The following is a 19,699-nucleotide window of genomic DNA, read 5'->3' as shown; positions in this document are numbered from 1 at the left end:
TGAAAATTACCGAACTATCAGTTTAATAAGTCACAGCTGCAAAATACTAACGCGAATTCTTTACAGACGAATGGAAAAACTGGTAGATTCGGACCTCGGGGAGGATCAGTTTGGATTCCGTAGAAATGTTGGAACACGTGAGGTAATACTGACCTTGCGACTTATCTTAGAAGAAAGATTAAGAAAAGGCAAACCAACGTTTGTAGCATTTGTAGACTCGGAGAAAGCTTCTGACAATGTTGACTGGAATACTCTTTTTCAAATTCTGAAGGTGGCAGGGGTAAAATACAGGGAGCGAAAGGCTATTTACAATTTGTACAGAAACCAGATGGCAGTTATAAGAGTCGAGGGGCATGAAAGGGAAGCAGTGGTTAGGAAAGGAGTGAGACAGGGTTGTAGCCTCTCCCCGATGTTATTCAATCTGTATATTGAGCAAGCAGTAAAGGAAACAAAAGAAAAATTTGGAGTAGGTATTAAAATTCATGGAGAAGAAGTAAAAACTTTGAGGTTCGCCGATGACATTGTAATTCTGTCAGAGACGGCAAAGGACTTGGAAGAGCAGTTGAACGGAATTGACAGTGACTTGAAAAGAGGATATAAGATGAACATCAACAACAGCAAAACTGGATAATGGAATGTAGTCAAATTAAATCGGGTGATGCTGAGGGAATTAGATTAGGAAATGAGACACTTAAAGTAGTAAAGGAGTTTTGCTATTTAGGAAGTAAAATAACTGATGATGGTCGAAGTAGAGAGGATGTAAAATGTAGACTGCCAATGACAAGGAAAGCATTTCTGAAGAAGAGAAATTTGTTAACATCGAGTGTTGATTTAAGTGTCAGGTATTCGTTTCAAGTATTTGTATGGAGTGTAGACATGTATGGAAGTGAAACATGGACGATAACTAGTTTGGACAAGAAGAGAATAGAAGCTTTCGAAATGTGGTGCTACAGAAGAATGCTGAAGATTAGATGGGTAGATCACGTAACAAATGAGGAGGTATTGAATAGGATTGGGGAGAAGAGAAGTTTGTGGCACAACTTGACTAGAAGAAGAGATCGGTTGGTAGGAAATGTTTTGAGGCATCAAGGGATCACAAATTTAGCATTGGAGGGCAGCGTGGAGGGTAAAAATCGTAGAGGGCGACCAAGAGATGAATACACTAAGCAGGTTCAGAAGGATGTAGGTTGCAGTAGGTACTGGAAGATGAAGCGGCTTGCACAGGATAGAGTAGCATGGAGAGCTGCATCAAACCAGTCTCAGGACTGAAGACAACAACAACAACAACAATGCACTATGTATTCTTCCACAGTGCATCGGCGACTGACCACAAGACAAAGCAACCACTGGTGTCACAATGCAACCTTTCTGCCCTTCTGTATGTTGCATTTTATGTATTAAATTATTTCGTAACTTTATTGGCGTGAAATGAATTCTTTGATGGTACAGCTTTGCATTCTTGTACCTTGCATTTAATTTTTTAAATCGTAACTTACTAAGGAGCACCTTCCATTATCGGTTAATAGCGTACTCATTCAAATTATCCTTTCATATTCTTGTATACTGTCCCCACATTTTATTAGTTTTTGTTGCTGAACATTTGTCCTACCATAATTTAACCTTCCAACATTCCTTTGTATATTTTTGATCTTGTTTTAACACGATAAATTTCATTACCCAATTGTACTGCTTCCCTCTTTGTATCTTAAACAGCAGCATCGCGAAACGCACAACAGTTTTATGACTCATTACATCAATGTGACGTGTTACTCACTCTGTAACAGCGTTTTACGGTATGTTCTTTGTATCTTCCCTTTCATTTCATGTTCTACTTATTATAAGTAGGTAGAACTCTTCATGTAGAATATTTTTTGGTTTACTTTAGATCTCAATATGGTAACTAGTGCAATCGAAACCGGTAATATTTGGTAAACTCGCGATCTGCACAAATAAAAGTTACATAATAAATAAAGATAGCTGTTCCACATTCTTGGCAACGTCACACATAATTATTTAGACATAAATTAGCTAATCTTCATGTCGCAGCAACTGTGCTCTTACCAGCTCTGATACAGAATTAAAACTGTCTGAGAAACAAAAATACATAAATAAAGTTTTATAGCTGAATAAAAACGTATAAAAACTAAAACCCAAGCATTACAAGTTTCTATAAAATGTTCATCATAACTTACTATTGTAGTATTACAAAAACGTTAAGTGTACAATGTTGCTAACACGCAAGAAAATCTCTCACGCGGGACAAACTCTCAAGCGTCTCCCATTTACTTTCATTTTTTGCTGTCATAGTTATTTCAAGAACTAACCTATTTCGTATTCACATGTTTGAAACGTAACTCCCTAACGTTACCGTTACACACCACGTAATGTTACGTCTCACGGTACTGCTGCAATATCTTAGTGTTATTGAGGTTTGAAAAACAGGAAAATCTTTTGTATTGGAGTTCTACGGTATTATCAGTGATCTATGTGGCATCACTACCAGCCATCAGATATTAAAATTCTGCATTTTTGGAGATGTTTGCGATCAAATTTCCGAAGACGTATGTGGGCGACAGTAATTGTTACATCGTGTCCCGGCCTCGATTGGCATGAGCCACTGTTGATAGTACGCGCTTCGCCGCCAGATGGTAGCTCCGTCGTCTGCAAGCCCTTGCCTCTCGTACATTCTCGGACGGGTAGCGAGTTTGGTGAGAGCAGTTGCAACTAGTGCTGTGTGTGTGCGTGTGTGTGTGTGTGCGGGAAGGATATTTCGTTGTTTCTCCTCGCCGATTTCCTTGTTGTTTCCGAGGTAAGTTCCTGCTTTTCCATAAGCATTTACATTTGGTTGCAAACATACGTAGCGAGTAACTGTGAGCATCTTACATGCGTGACCTGCTTTGCGTCAATACCATCGACTCGCGCATTTGTTTACAGCACACAGCTTACATGCACGCCGACTTGGTTGTTGCCCGTGGCAGCCAATACTGTGGAATCAGTTTAAATAAAAGAATGCGCGGCTGTGGCGTTAACATTTCATTGTCAGCTTTGATTCTGTAGTTAACTGCAAGAGCATCTTACAAACTATCGAAGGATAAGAGACAACACTTTAATAGCGGTGATTATGTTAAAGCCGAAACTGACAAAACTAGTGAAGAAACGAACTGAGGTGTTAGGTGTGGTCATAAGCCTGTTTGATCCTTCTTAGATCGAGGAATTGGCAGAACACAAAATGTATTAATTGTTATTGCTGCTTGCATGTTAATAAAGTGAATTCAGTGACAAATACTATATTTTAATCTTTTCCTAATGATTAACTAGTACCAGTAGTAACTAACTTCAGTTAGTACTGTATCACTGAGAGCCCACAGTTGAATCAATTGAAATGATTAACATATAATTAGCATTATCTTTGAAATAAGATTATTTGAAGACGTTTATAATGCTACAATTTTTTTCCTGGTTTGAAGAAGAAAACTGAAATTTATCATCTCTAGATGCTGCTGGAAGACATATATATAATCGTTTCACAATCAGAAAATGCTACTTTACATGGGCTGTTAATAACTACAAACTTGTAAGCAGAAGAATATTTTTATGGTCAATAGACTTTTCTTTGATGCTTGGAAAAGAATATCGAATTCAAATCAAAGACATTTTCTGTTTCTGTCAAATAACATTATTCTTTAGGGAATTTGGATAAATGTTTTTTAAAGTTGACGCTTCCCTAAGATGTGAGGTAAGAAGACTCGGAAGCATCTAATTGCAGATTCTCTTACGAAATTCGGATAAATGTATTTAAAGCTGTCTCATACCGAAGACGAGGGGTAAGAAGAATTGGAAGCATCGAATTCCAGATTCTCATACTACTACACATTTAAGTGCTCATTGGTATTACATAACGTATTCAATACTTTCATCTGCGTTGTTATTCTCAGTGTGTTTTAAGCAAATCTGTTCACTCGTGATGAGTGTATAGTCAAGAGTCCAGATACCAGTAAAAATAGCAGCAAAACGTTTTTGTGAGTGAAATTCTGTCTTTAAGAGAATATTACCTTGTGAGTGCAGTAACAGTGTTAAACTGAAGAAATTAAATAAAAAATTGAAAGGTGACATATGCAGAATTCCCAGTTCTCGCAAACACTTTTTCCGTTCGTTTTTCCTTGACGTACAGTACTTAGGCAACGAGTGTTCATTAGTAACCCAGTTTACGACCAGCAGCCGACTGTGTGTCTCACAAATGATTAACAACGGAAATCTTCAAATTGATGTAAGCAGTCCACGGTCTACAGTCAGCAGAAGCTCATTCTGCAGTGATTTCTGCGCGACTGCTTTCCGGATGAATGGAAGAATGTAACAAGCAAGCGTCGTGGACATGCTACGAATTGAAGCGGCAAGGAATTTGAAATATTGATACTGGAAATAGTTTTTGGAATAGAACCGATTTAATACAAACAGAAAAAAGACCCTGTGTGAATCTTAAGACTTGCGAAGAAAGGACACATCGTACCGTCATATTCGGTGTGTAGTGATATACCGAGAGCGAAAGCAAACCATTTAGAAATCGACCATCTAAAATTTACATGTATATCGGTTGCTCCTCATGTGTCATTTACTGCTAGCATTTTAAATTGATGAGGCCTCTGGACAGCAAACAAGACACCCCACAATTAAAATAATTTTCTGCCTTTTTTTAAGCTACTCACGGTGGATGACAGATTTGGTTGACATTATTTTATCATCTTCACTGTTTCTGACTTACCGGAATGCACATTCTACTCGCATCGTTACATAAAACATAAATCGTTTTCTACTTTTTTTAATTACAGTATTTGACCGGTTAGAACTATAGATACAATCTTCTTCATATCTGCTCATAACTTGTTCATGCGTTGGCTGATAGCCTGTCTGTGTCCATTTGACATCGCTCTCATAGGTTGTGGTCTTTGTTGTTGGATAGGAAACTTTGATCAGTAACCTGAAATTTTCTCTGCCCAGTATGGTGTCTCTTGCAATGTTAAGTTTTCACCAATTCCTTCTTTCCTTTTTGATGCATCCCGTGTAACTTTTTTGTTATTATTATTGTTATTATTTTGGAACTGAAATTGAAAATTTTCTTGGTTAGCCTGTTGTCATTCGTTCTGTGAATATGACCATAAAAGTTTCATCTCGTATTCCGTATTGTGACTATATTTCTGAGTAAGTCTTATATTTATGTATAAATCTTCATTTCTATTCCTCCTTCGTTATCTTTGTTCTTTTGGCCCTAAAATTTTTTATGTATCTTTCCTTTCCTGTTGTTTCCTTCCGTGCAATGCATTCAGATCCGTATAATTAATTACTATTGTGTCGTGTATAATTTTTGCCGGCAACCATGCTGATCTCTTATTATATTGGTCTTGTGCTAGTTTGGATGCTAATTCCATTTTCTTCAATCTTTCTATACTTTTGCTTGTATCTAATTTCGATTGATTATATCACTTTCCCCAATACTATCAACTGCTTTGATGTTTCCGTGTTTTGTTTGTATACGTTTTCTTTGTTGTGCCTACTAAAAAAATATATTCAATGTATTTCGTTTTTTCATATGATGTATGTAATCCGGTCTCAGCTGCAATTTTGTGACGTGTTTCTGTCGTTGTCTTAGAAATGCAATATCGCCACCTTTTCCATGTCCCAGGTGGATTCTCTTGTAGTTGTTTATCCCACTCTCTCATAACTTTGTGTAACACAAAAATGAAGAGAAGCAGAGAGCCTTCCTCCCTGCCCCCAGCTCCTGTGTTACTTCTTAATGGTTCAAAACTTTTGGAAATTTAACATTTGAAGTAGTATTCTTAGTCACCAAGCAGTGAGCTTCTGTTATTGTCCTTTAGTTCACAGTAACTCTTGACTCTGTGCTGTTCACGTGTTGTTGTTGCTAGTGCTTTAAAGTAGTGACTGTTTCCTTGTGTTGTGAAGTTGTTTTATGGGCAATGGATACCATAGGATGTATAAACTCGCCATATTGCTTCTCTAAATTTGTGGTAACTATACCGTTAAAAAGCAACAAAGAAACATTTCCGATTTTGTTGAAACATTATTTCGCCTGTTTTTGTGTAAAGTTATGTGATCAAGATAACCCTTGGGGCCCACACAGTTTGTTTGGTGTGTGTTGAAGAACTGAGGCTATGGTTTCAACGTAAAAAGCGGTCCTTATGTTTTGGAATACCAATGGTGTGGAGGCAGCCCAAAAATCGTAGTGATGACTGCTATTTTTGTTCTTGCAACGTACGAGGTTTCAATTTGAAAAGCAAAAAGGATATTCCTTACCCTAACATTCAATCAGCCATTCGCCCTGTTCCTCATGGACCTGAAGTACCAATACCCTCTCCTCCAGATTCTTTGGATGATATAGATGATCACGAGCCATTGGCTCAGTAAGGTGATAGTGAAGAAGACAGAGATTGCTACGATCCTGGCACAACCGATCCCATTCCATTCTAACAATCTGAACTGATCGATGTAGTTAGAGGCCTGGACGTTTCTAAAGAATCGGCTGAGGTTTTAGGATCTAGATTGAAAGACAAACATATGTTGGTTTCGGTCGAGGGAAAAGGAGTTTGTATCTTTCTTCTCTCAAGAAGGTGCCCTGGTGTTGTGCAGTGATGTTGCTGGACTTATGGCACATTTCAAAATAGAATATCCTCCTGATGAGTGGAGACTCTTTATTGATTCTTCAAAAAGAAGCCTTAAAGCTGTACTTCTGCACAATGGCAAAAAGTATGCTTCTATACAAGTTGGACACTCGGTTAACTTAAAAGAATGTTACGAAAACCTTGAACTGGTTTTAAGCAAACTATGCTATTCAGACCACAAATGGACACTATGTGGTGATTTAAAAGTGACTTTAATGCTGCTTGGTCAACAAAGTGGCTGAACAAAGTGGCTGAACAAAGTTCCCTTGCTTTCTCTGTGAATGGGACAATAGACGTAAAGAAACAATACATAAAAAAATCTTGGCCCTTGAGAAAAACCTTACAGGTAAGGGTTAAAAATGTTGAAAGGAAAAGCCTTGTGGATCCCAAAAATGTTACTTTCACCACTTCACATTAAGTTGGGGCTAATGAAACAATTTGTTAAGGCATTGTCAAAAGATGGGGAGTGTTTCAGATATCTTTGTGGACAGTTTCCTGGTTTATCCGAAGCAAAGCTAAACGAAGGAATCTTTGTCGGACCAGACATTAGAAAACGAATGAGATATCCCAATTTTGTGGACAAAATGGAAACAAAAGAAAAGGTAGCATGGACATCTTTTAAATTAGTTGTTACCGGTTTCCTAGGAAACAAGAGAACGAATCGTCGCAGACATGCTCGACAACTTTAAGAAGCTGGGCTGTAACATGAGCATTAAAGTTCATTTTCTCCACTCCCATCTTGACTTCTTACCTGCAAACCTTGGTGGTGTAAGTGAAGAGCAGGGCGAAAGGTTTTACCAAGAAATCAAAGAAATGGAAAGAAAATATCAATGAAGATGGAATGTCAACATGATAGCGGACTACTGCTGAATGATAAAAAGAGATGATTCTCAACTAGTCCACAGCTGGAAAAGCAATAAAAGAAGCTTCGACAGAAAGCGAAAGCGTTATTATAAGGACTTATGAGCTTAAAGAGGAATCGAAGTGTACTGGAAATGTAGTTTAGAACATGATTTATAATTAAAATAAAATTTTATATCGTTGGAAAAAATGCGATAAATTTCTTAAATTTTGTTATTGTATCCAAAATACTTTCTTTTTTGTGAGAAAACCTGACGTGATAGAAAAAATGGGTTACATTTTTGAAATTAGCGCTGAAAAGTACATAAAAGTCAGTTATCAAATTTCAAACAACTTCCAAAAAATATTTTTTTGTAGACCTGTGTTATGGCTTGTTTCCAGTCGTACGATAGTCTTCCTTTCTCCCAGCATTCTTTAATAATCCCATAAATGTTTTCAGCTGCACGCATTTACGTATGAAGTGTCTAATTTCGGATTGACGTTAAGTTGGATATTCGAGGTTTCTTCCGCTTCGTTCACTTGTTGTGATTTAACCACCTATGGGCTAATTAAATTTGTTCGCGCCTTAAGTGAAATTTTGACTGCCTTGATCGTTTGTTATAATTTTATGTGACGTTCAGTGATTCAGGTTCCTTTCAATGTTTCAGTACATATCCAGATACTTGTTCTGGGACACTTTCATACGCTGTATTCCTGTTGTATGATTCATGAAAAAATCCAACGAGAAACGGTACTTCCAGACATTTAAAGAACCATATTCAGTTGTTTTTTCGTACATACTAAAATCAAGAAAAGCAGAAAAATTGGCCTTTTGCATGGTGTGTGGGTGTGATATTAATATTCCACATGGTGGAAGAAACGATTTAAGTAATCATATGAAGTGCGGTAAGCACGAACATTACGTTAAGTGGAAGGAAGGTAATAAGAAGATTAACACCTTTTATCCCAAGCTTGGAAACGTTAACAGTGATGTAATTACGGCCGACTGTCTTTTGATTTCCTTTATTTAAGATGATGATTCCCAAGTCAGAAGTTGCAAAGAAATGTACCTGTGGTCGCACGAAGGCGACATGCATCGTAAAGAAAATAGCAAAAATGCATAATTTGAAGTTTGGAAGCAATGATTCGAATGCTAACTTGCATCCTTTTGTTGTTACATTCTATAATACTCCGCAGGAAAAAGTAGTGAGCACTATGTTGATCGTGGCAGTGTTAGATGCGGATTCAGCAGGGCAAAACAAAGTTATTGTAGCCGAATCCTCATAACATACCAATTGAAAACCGCGTGGCTTTCTGCCCCGACAATGATACTGTTATGATAGGACACAGCAGTTCTGAGAAATCTCTACCAGGTGTTGCCACCAGATTAATCATGCAGACGAAAGAGGTGCTCGAAGATTACCACTTGAAGTGGATGAGATCATTGTTGATAAATTTTATTTCTTAGAGGAGAGTATCAAAAGAAAAGAATGCGTTCAGAAATTTGGAGCTTGCACAGTAAAGAGGCAAAGAAAATTCTGAAGCATGTATGTACTAAATGGTTATATTTAGGCAGATGTTTGGATAGACTACTGAACCAGGGAGGTCCGCCTCTTTCTTTCTTCAAGGAGGAATTAATATTATGAAGGCAACACATTTTCACGAGCCTGACATCTTTCAGAATACAGAGAATAGAAAGAAGTGGATACAAAGAGGAGAATTCTAGAATTCTGCTACTACTACCCATGGTCCTCCAAATGTGACAAACTCATCCTAAAAAGTAAGACATCAGCTACAGCACGTGAAGAAAAATTGTATATGTTGTTGTTCTCAAACATGAACATGGCCTTCTGCACTTTCTTTCGTGCGACTATTCCTGTATTTGGCAAACTGAATATTTCCCTTGAGACTTCGTCACCGCAAGTTCACCTTTTATTAGAACTTATAGTGGATTGGTTGTTTACCAGATTTTTTAAACCCAGATTTGTCAAAAGTTCCTCATTGCTTGAAGTTGAGTACAACTTGATTCAAAATGAAAGAAGTGATGATGAGTTAGTTATTGGCATTCGGACTTGGAATATTGTGGATGATCTCCAGGATACAGATAAATCCCTTTTCTTTTCATCAGTGAGAAACTACGTGTGTACTGCCAGTGAGTACATCATCAACCAGTTTCCATTCTTGGGTGATGTGTTAAAGCATGTTCGAGTTGTCCTGTTAGACAAAATTGAAGATTTACAGTTCTTACATTCGTTGTTTCTTGGAAAGGTTTCCTATCAAGTTATGCAAGGAAGAGAATGTAACCAAGGATGAGATGGTAAATGAGCTTCAGAGGCAGTTGACAGCTGTTCAGACAGATGGATGACACTTTGGCTGCAAATCATGTGGTGCAAGTGATTCCAGCTGGGCACAAATATCAAGAATTCGTCGAGCCAGTGGACTTCTCACGGAATCCACGGCCCCCAGAAATGCGGAATGTGAAAGTTTTTTCAGCCTTTTGAAGCAAAACACAGTTCAGATCAACCATGTCCAGTGAATCTGTCGTCTAGATCTATTTTCAAGACCAGGAGTTATGGTCTGTGTTATTATCTCAATACTTTTTTTTATGGAAGCTAAAAAGGCCATAACTATGATTTTAAAGTCGAAGTAGCAGTGTGTGTTATATTATTTGTTCCCTGAGGTACGTTGAATAAGTTTTATTGTGGAAAGCGTCTTTTAATTATCAGATATCCGCTTCATGTATCAAGGAAGTCATGTTATGTATGCTCCAAACCAACATTCATCACGCCTGCTTCTGTTTAACATGAATTTCATATTGATTATTATGTTCATCTACAAATAATTCGCCTGTGATTTAAGTAGATGTAATTTCATTGAGGTATCATGTTTAAGGCATGAGTTGTTATATTTTTTTAGCCTAAATGTATTATTATTTTCGTCCAGCCGGGGTATTTCGAAAATCGTTAGATTTTTTGTCGCATGTGAGTTTTACTGATAAGCCCTTTTCAGAAGTTATCGGGTATGCTTGGTAAATAGCTTTCCGGGTATGCTGGCTCAAGTAGAGAAAGTTTAACTATAACCACACTGCATTCGGGAGAAACAGTTTGTATAATCAAACAGTACGTGGGTGTACTGCTGGTTCATAATGTCTAATTGTTGAAATACGCTGCTATCGCATTTAAAACAGACTGCGAGAAAGAAAATGGAACCGCAGATTTTCATGGCACAGAGCAGCATTTTTTCTCGCAGTCAGTTTTGACCGAAAAACCTACATATTTTTGTTATATTAAAAAGACCAGCTCTGTTTGAATGTTTATCAGCATCCAGTGTAAAACTTTTGGAGAAAGCAGGTTTTGCTAACAGCGTTTCCCTGTTATTTATTGTTATTATACATATTTACATATTAAACATATATAACCCATATTCGATGAAGAACTTTTTCGAGATTTTTGGTAACAACGTTAAAAAAGTCTTGTTTTATATAGCAATATATATCTTAATTAATGATTGTTGGTTTAGAGTAAACCGCGCCTGAGCACATACAACACATCTGCATTCGTTTCATCTTTATACAGTCTCAGAGAAAACAGACGTAGCACGAACAAATTATCTGAATGGGACGGAAATTGGTAGATGTAATGTACGTGTACAGACAAGCAAACGATTACAATTTCAGAAAGACTGTATGATTTTTCCAAGAGAAAGTACTTTACAAATTGAGCAAGTGTTGGGCCCCCTGTGCACCTTAGGCAAGCAGGTATGCAGCTTGGCATTGAGTGATAGTCGGTGGATGTGTTCCCAAGTGATGTCGTGCCAAATTCTAAGTGGGTCGTTAGACGGTCAAAATCCCGAGCTGGAATTGAGGGCCCTGCCCATAAGCTACAGATGTTCTCAGTTGGCTAGAGATCTGGCGGCATTGCTTTCCAAGTTAGGGTTTGGCAAACACGAAGACAATCACTAGGAACTCTCGCCGTGTGCCAGCGGGCATTATCATGCGGAAATGTAAAAGTCCAGGAATGCTTGCCACGAATGGCAACAAAAGGGGGCGTAGAATATCGTCGACGTACCGCTGTGCTGTAAGGGTGCCGCCGGTGATAACCAAAGGGCTCCTGTTATGAAAAGAAATGACACACCAGACGATCATTCTTGGTTGCCGGCCATATGGCGGGCGACACTCGGGTTGATATCCGCCGCTGTCCAGGACGTGTCTACACTCGTCTTCGACCTGGAATCTCACTGACTGGACCAGAATTGTCGTTATTGTCAGTCCCACTCCGAACTCTGTCCCGATGACCAGCGAGGATATGAAACTTCCTGGCTGATTAAAACTGTCTGCCGGACCGAGACTCGAACTCACCTTTGCCTTTCGCGGGCAAGTGCTCTACCAACTGAGCTACCCGAGCACGACTCACGCCCCGTTCTCACAGCTTTACTTCTGCCAGTACCTCGTCTCCTACCTTCCAAACTTCAGAAGCTCTCCTGCGAACGCCGTGGCTGTGGCTAAGCCATGTGTCCGCAATATCCATTCTTTCAGGACTGCTAGTTGTGCAAGGTTCGCAGGAGAGCTTCTGTAAAGTTTGGAAGGTAGGAGACGAGGTACTGGCAGAAGTAAAGCTGTGAGGACGGGGCGTGAGTCGTGCTTGGGTGGCTCAGTTGGTAGAGCACTTGCCGCGAAAGGCAAAGTTACCGAGTTCGAGTCTCGGTCCGGCACACAGTTTTAATCTCCGAGGAAGTTTCATATCAGCGCACACTCCGCTGCAGAGTGAAAATCTCATTCTGGCAGCGAGGATATGTCTCGACATGGCCAAAATTGCGAATGTGTTGCCGGTGCAGGAGATTGTCGCGAACTGACCTCTCGATTATGTTCCGTTTATGTTCAGTGGGATTCATGCCAGAAAATCTGGGTGGCAAAATCATTGCTCGAATTGTCCAGAATGTTCTCCAAGCCAGTCGCGAACAATTGTGGCGTGGTGACGTGGCACATTATCATTCATAAAGATCCCGTCATTGTTCGGGAACATGAAATCGGTGAGTGGCTTCAAATGGCCACCAAAGTAAATGAACATAACCATTTCCAATCAATTATTGGTGGAGCTGGACCAGAGGACCCAGTCCATTCCCTGTAAACACAGCCCACACCATTACGGAGCGATCACCAGCTCGCACAGCGCCTTGTTGACTACTTGGGTCCGTGGCTTCGTGGGTTTTTATCAAAGGCAGAGGCGTCGGTTGTCTGCTACCGTAAACCGGTAACGCAAAATTTCGCTGCGCTGTCCAAACGGATATCGTCGTCACACGTGGATTTCTGCGATTAATTCACACAGTGTTGTTTGTCTATTGCACTGACAACTCAACGCAAACGCTGCTGCTCTGGGTCGTTAAGTGAAGGCCGTCGGCCACTGTTTTGTTTGTGGTGAGAGGTAATCCCGAAATTTTGTATCCTGGGCACATTCTCGGAACCTTTTCCACATGAACCACCTGAGCACAAATGACAGCTCCACCAATGCACTGCTCTTTTATACCTTGTGTTTGGTCTCTTTATACACCAAACCAACCAATCAAATGCGGAGGTGCCGTCTTAGCATGCCACATCCCCGAGACATAATCTAGCTAATCAAACTCCGTCCTTTGGACACGGAAGGCCGTCGCCGCTTTCACGACTGTCACCAGACCAAACCCATAATCAGAAACAAATACGAAAAGAAAAATACCATAAATTTAAAAATCGTTTCTCGCCATCTACAAACAAATGGAGCCAAAACAGAACCGACTCGTGGCGATAACATATTAGACCTTCTGGTGACAGACCCGAACTATTTAAACCATTTAACGCAGAACAGGGAATCAGCGATCATAAAGCGGTTACTGCATCAATGATTTCAGCCGTAAATAGAAATATTAAAAAAGGTAGGAAGATTTTTCTGTTTAGCAAAAGTGACAAAAAGCAGATTTCAGAGTACCTGACGGCTCAACGCAAGAGTTTTGTCTCAAGTACAGATAATGTTGATCAGTGGAGAAAGTCCAAAACCACCGTACAATATGCGTTAGATGAGTATGTGCCAAGCAAGATCGTAAGACATGGAAAAGAGCCACCGTGGTGCGAGAGGCGTTCAATGAATTCGAAAGTAAAGTTGAATGTACTCACTTGGCAGAAAGTCCTAAGAAATTTTGGTCTTATGTCAAAGCGGTAGGTGGATCAAAACAAAATGTCCAGACACTCTGTGACCAAAATGGTACTGAAACAGAGGATGACAGACTAAAGGCCGAAATACTAAATGTCTTTTTCCAACGCTGTTTCACAGAGGAAGACTGCACTGTAGTTCCTTCTCTAGATTGTCGCACAGATGACAAAATGGTAAGTATCGAAATAGACGACAGAGGGATAGAGAAACAATTAAAATCGCTCAAAAGAAGAAAGGCCGCTGGACCTGTTGGGATACCAGTTCGACTTTACACAGCGTACGCGAAGGGACTTGCCCCACTTCTTGCAGCGGTGTATTGTAGGTCTCTAGAAGAGCGTAGTGTACCAAAATATTGGAAAAGGGCACAAGTCATCCCCATTTTTAAGAAGGGACGTCGAACAGATGTGCAGAACTATAGACCTATATCTGTAACGTCGATCAGTTTTAGAATTTTGGATCACGTATTATGTTCGAGTATAATGACTTTTCTGGAGACTAGAAATCTACTCTGTAGGAATAAGCATGGGTTTCGAAAAAGACGATCGTGTGAAACCCAGCTCGCGCTATTTGTTCACGAGACTCAGAGGGCTATAGACACGAGTTCCCAGGTAGATGCCGTGTTTCTTGACTTCCGCAAGGCGTTCGATACAGTTCCCTACAGTCGTTTAATGAACAAAGTAAGAGCATATGGACTATCAGACCAATTGTGTGATTGGATTGAAGAGTTCCTAGATATCAGAACACAACATGTCCTTCTCAGTGGAGAAAAGTCTTCCGAAGTAAGTGATTTCAGGTGTGCCGCAGGGGGGTGTCGTAGGACCGTTGCTATTCACAATATTCATAAATGACCTTGTGGATAAGATCGAAAGTTCACTGAGGCCTTTTGCGGATGATGCTGATGTATATCGAGAGGTTGTAACAATGGAAAACTGTACTGAAATTCAGGAGGATCTGCAGCGAATTGACGCATGGTGCAGGGAATGGCAATTGAATCTCAATGTAGACAAGTGTAATGTGCTGCGAATACATAGAAAGATCCCTTATCATGTAGCTACAATATAGCAGGTCAGCAACCGGAAGCAGTTAATTCCATAAATTATCTGGGAATGCGCATTAGGAGTGATTTAAAATGGAATGATCATATAAAGTTGATCGTCGGTAAAGCAGATGCCAGACTGAGATTCATTGGAAGAATCCTAAGGAAATCCAATCAGAAAACAAAGGAAGCAGATTACAGTACACTTGTTCGCCCACTTATTGAATGCTGCTCAGCAGTGTGGGATCCGTGCCAGATAGTGTTGATAGAGAAGATCCAACGGAGAGCAGCGCGCTTCGTTACAGGACATTAAGTAATCGCGAAAGCGTTACGGAGATGATAGATAAACTCCAGTGGAAGACTCTGCAGGAGAGACGCTCAGTAGCTCGGTACGGGCTTTGTTAAAGTTTCGAGTACATACCTTCACCGAAGCAGTATATTTCTCCCTACTACGTATATCTCGCGAAGAGACCATGAGGATAAAATGAGAGAGATTAGAGCCCACACAGAGGCATACTGACAATCCTTCTTTCCACGAACAATACGAGACTGGAATAGAAGAGACAACCGATAGAGGTACTCAAGGTACCCTCCGCCACACAGCGTCAGGTGGCTTGCGGAGTATGGATGTAGATGTAGAAACAGAACACCAAACCTATGGCTGAAATGGACACTCTCTCTCCCACCATCGGCCCAGACTTTTCGTTGAAGAGAAAAAATGAGAAAAAGGTAACACGATGATGGAGGCAGTTAGCGAAACCTTGGGATTTTATTTGATTTGAGACAGCAAATTAATTGAGAATTTTTTGTCCATGAATTTGGCCACAGAAGACTTGGTAATGATAAGATTTCCTGTGTTTAATTATGTTTGGTTACAATAGCCTAAAGATTATAATTCGCATCTCAGTGTATTATAAATGCCTTTCCTTCTTCTGGTACCTATTGCTTTTCTTCAACCTTAATTTCACTTTGCATTTCATACCCCTTACACAGACATTCAATTCATTCTTGCCATCTGTTCAAAACCTCCTGTGATTCTTCTGCTAGTGTACCATCCGCTCTTTCTATGTCCATGTTATTCCTCTTTCTTTCAAAAACTCTAGCCAGTCTATACATCATTTCATACTTTCTCTCTTTCTACATTTTCTCTGTTTTGTCGCATTTCTGTTTCATCAATTTTTCCTTGCTTCTTCAGTTTCACTTCTTAACTCATTATTCAGTTTCCTGTACCTCTTTTTGTCTTCTTCAGTTTCTACACTTTCCACTTTCTCCGCTCTTCCATCTTTTTCAACGTGTTTTCTGTTATCCATTCTTTCCTGGAATTGATGATTTGCCATCAGAATTGTTTAAAAGTCTCGGAAACAAGGCAAGAAAAGAAATAGTCTACCTCTGTAACGAGATATATGACAAAGGGGAATGGCCTGAGGACTCCCTTGTAACAGTTATGGTACCAATTGGTACCAACAGAGAAACACTAAAAAATGGGTAGCATTCACTCTAGGTGAGGAGGGCCCTACGTCATAGTGACGTAGGCACGCGTCATCACGAGCTTCACGAGTTGTCCTATCGACTGTTGTGTGCATTCTGTATACATCGACTGTATATATCGACTTGTGTGCGTCTTGAATCTGCACATGTACGCCGTTCTGAACATGGGCTCTCACGGATGTGAGAGAACTTTCGAGCAGATCCATGAAGATTGAAAGATTTCACTATCTTCCTTCGTTGATTTACAACACTTAGGCAAAATTAAATTGACATAGATGGTTTAATGTTTCTAGCAACACTCGCAATTATCTACAGAACCACTTCAATTTCTCAGTTTAACGTTTCTGCCCACATGAATTATGTACAATTCATCGAATTTTATAAAAATACGAAACACTTTAATTTCTTCCTGTTTAAAGTTTTTGTCCACATGATTTATTCAATATTAATCGGATTGAAAACATGACTAGACACTTTTTTAACTTTCGCTATGGTTATGATTCCTTCTTACAGAAATTCGTTACGTTCATGAAACACACAACATACCACATTATTTGAAATGCAGCTTAAGAATTAATTACTTCACTTTTCTGTCCACACGATTTATGCACGATTCATCGGATTTAAAAAGAATGACAAGCTTTTTTTATTTCGTTATGACTCCTTCGCTCAGACATTATGTTCAAAAATACACAATAACATCGCAAATTTTTGGGATTACATTTAACAATTCATTCGGCTGGGATGAGTATATCACATAACTCCTGCCACTTCCTTGTACACATCTATTTACATTTATTTAGCATTGACGTTATCGGTACAACTGCAAACATCGATATACGTACTCATTTAGTGGTTTTAGGATATTTACGTCATGATGACGTAGCGTTACGTCATTATGACGTAGGGTTCTCATCACCTAGCGTGAGATGAATGCTACCCCTAAAAAATGTGAAGAGCACCGGACCATCAGTCTAATTTCTCATACAGCTAAAGTCTTGCTCAGAGTCTTGAATAGAAGGCTATATGGCAAGCTGGATAGAGGGATTGCAGAGGAGCAGTTCGGATTTAGAAGAGGAAAAGGAACAAGAGATGCTGTTGGCCTGTTAAGAACTATAGGGGAAAGTTATATGGAAAAAGGTAGAGAAATCTTTGCTGTGTTTATAGATTTAGAAAAGGCTTTTGACAGAGTTCAGTGGAATAAGCTGATGGATATCTTGAAGAGGAAAGGAGTAGATTGGAAAGAGAGACAACTGATACAGGATCTGTATTTACACCAGGAAGTAAGGATAAGGATTCGAAATGAAACGTCAGAAGGAAGCAGCATTGGACGAGGTGTTAGACAAGGTTGTTGCTTTTCCCCACTGTTGTTTAACGTATACCTTGAAGAGATTATTGCGAAAAGCTTAAATGGGAAAAGAGTAATACGTATTGGTGAAAAGAGAATAGAATGTATAAGATTTGCTGATGACATGGTATTAGTGGCAGAAAGTGAGCGGACAGTGAATAACATGCTGAAAGATCTGAATGAAGCGTGTGTGGAATATGGGACGTAAATAAACACTGCAAAAACAGAGTATGGTCATCAGTATAAGACGCAGACTGTCCAATATTAGAATAGAATAGTCTACTATTAGCCAAGTAAGTGCGTTTAAATATCTTGGAAGCACAATAACTGAAGACTTGAGACGTCACCAGGAGGTGAAAACGCGAATTGCCATAGTGAAGGAGGCATTCAACAGAAAGAGGAGACTTACGTGGCAAATTAGATAAAGGACTAAGGAAAAGGCTTGGCAAATGTTTTGTCTGGAGTGTGGCACTATATGGGGCAGAAACATGGACGCTGAGACGAGAGGATGAAAAAAGGTTAGAAGCATTTGAGATGTGGATGTGGAGGAGAATGGAGAGAATAAGCTAGACGGAAAGAGTGATTAATGAAAGTGTATTGGAAAGGGTTGGTGAGAGATGATGTCTGCTGAAGATTGTAAGAGAAAGGAAAAAGAAGTGGTTGGGACATTCATTGTGAAGGGAGTGCTTGCTGGTAGATGCTTTGGAAGGATTGGATTGTGGGAGAAGACTGAGAGGAAGGAGGAGATAGACGACGTAAAGGAAGAGGAAATTATGCAAACCTGAAGAGGATGGCAGAAGACTGGACAGCCTGGAGAACTACCATGTGAAAACCTGCCTTTTGGCAGAACACTGATGATGATGATAATGATGATGATGATGTATTATAAATGTACATGTTTTTTGACAGGTTTGCTATTATCTGCTAATGGCAGTATGTTTCACATTTTTTACATATTGTACATGCATGAGGATCAGTTCCCTCTGGATCTGTGGAAGGGATACATTGAAACACCTCTTTTGTTTGTGCATATGTGAGGTATTATGTACATGGCGATTCAAAAAGAATACCTTAACTTTGAAAATTTGTATTTTGTCAAAGGAACATGATGGAATTTTGGATAATTGAGTGTGAATACTACTTACGAAGTTTATTTTCTGTAGAAAACAAGTTCATAAATACTCAATATGACCCACTCCAGACACTCGAGTGACATCATCCCGATACTCAAACTCGTTCCACACTCTCTGTAGCATCTCCGGTGTACAAGTTTGGATAGCTGCATTATTTCTTCTTTTAGTTCATCATTGTTAGCCGATAGAGGTGTTCGAAACACCAGATCTTTAACATACATCCGTAGAAAAAAAATCACAGGAGCTGAGGGCAGGGCTACTCGGAGACCAGTGATGAATTACTCCGTCACGAGCTGATTGGCGGATACCTTTTGTTCCAATAAGTGCCTATTGGGTGGTGCCCCATCTTGCTGAAATAAGAATTGACGTGCTGCTTCTTCCAGTTGCGGAAACAGCCAGTTCTGTAACATTTCCTGATAGTACGTTTGCTTGTGTGGCCATCTTTCGCAGCAGCTATAACATCGGTTATTGTAGGTTATCTGTCTTCAGCTGACTGCAGTGTAATTAGAAAGAAGTACACCAGACGCGTTTCGCTTTTACTTACAAAGCATTTTCTGTGGTACTGGTGTTCCTCCACACAGTTTGCACCTTCGCCTCTTGCCAGCAGTGGTTGATGTCGACAGGCTTCACTTCACATCTGCAGTTTTTGGCATATTGCGCTACTTCCTTGCTCTGTACTATTTATAATTGACTTTAACTGCTTTTCACTCATCACTGCTACTGTGTCTATGCCTACTAGTTTGTTTTGGTTTACTTTGTGAGTGTTGCCAACCTATGAAACCCATGAACACCTCCCCCCCCCCCCCCTCCTGCGGGTCTGGGGGTTAGAATAGGCCCGAGGTATTCCTGCCTGTCGTAAGAGGCGATTAAAAGGAATCCCTCCCCCTCAAGGGGGTAGTTTGCGCCTGCGTCCGGAGACGGACGGTTCCACGACATATATTTGTGGTCATTTTGGTTTTTCACTTCATCTGCTTTCTTCCTTCCTTTGTTTGGTTCCTTTC

At 39.8% G+C, this 19,699-nt stretch overlaps 1 protein-coding gene across 1 annotated transcript in view; it reads left to right on the top strand.

The window, feature by feature from the left end:
• The first annotated feature begins 2,692 nt into the window (after positions 1-2,692).
• LOC126336273 (uncharacterized) overlaps positions 2,693-19,699 on the top strand; it is a 737,143-nt gene continuing 720,136 nt past the window's right edge. The window contains exon 1 of the mRNA XM_049999768.1: positions 2,693-2,809. The gene's annotated coding sequence lies outside the window, so the exon portion shown is untranslated. The remainder of the gene's footprint in view (positions 2,810-19,699) is intronic.

Source organism: Schistocerca gregaria, chromosome 2, assembly GCF_023897955.1.
Source record: "Schistocerca gregaria isolate iqSchGreg1 chromosome 2, iqSchGreg1.2, whole genome shotgun sequence".
NCBI lineage: Eukaryota > Metazoa > Arthropoda > Insecta > Orthoptera > Acrididae > Schistocerca > Schistocerca gregaria.
Note: the sequence above shows the minus strand (reverse complement) of the source record. Positions and strands in the feature narration are given on the sequence as shown.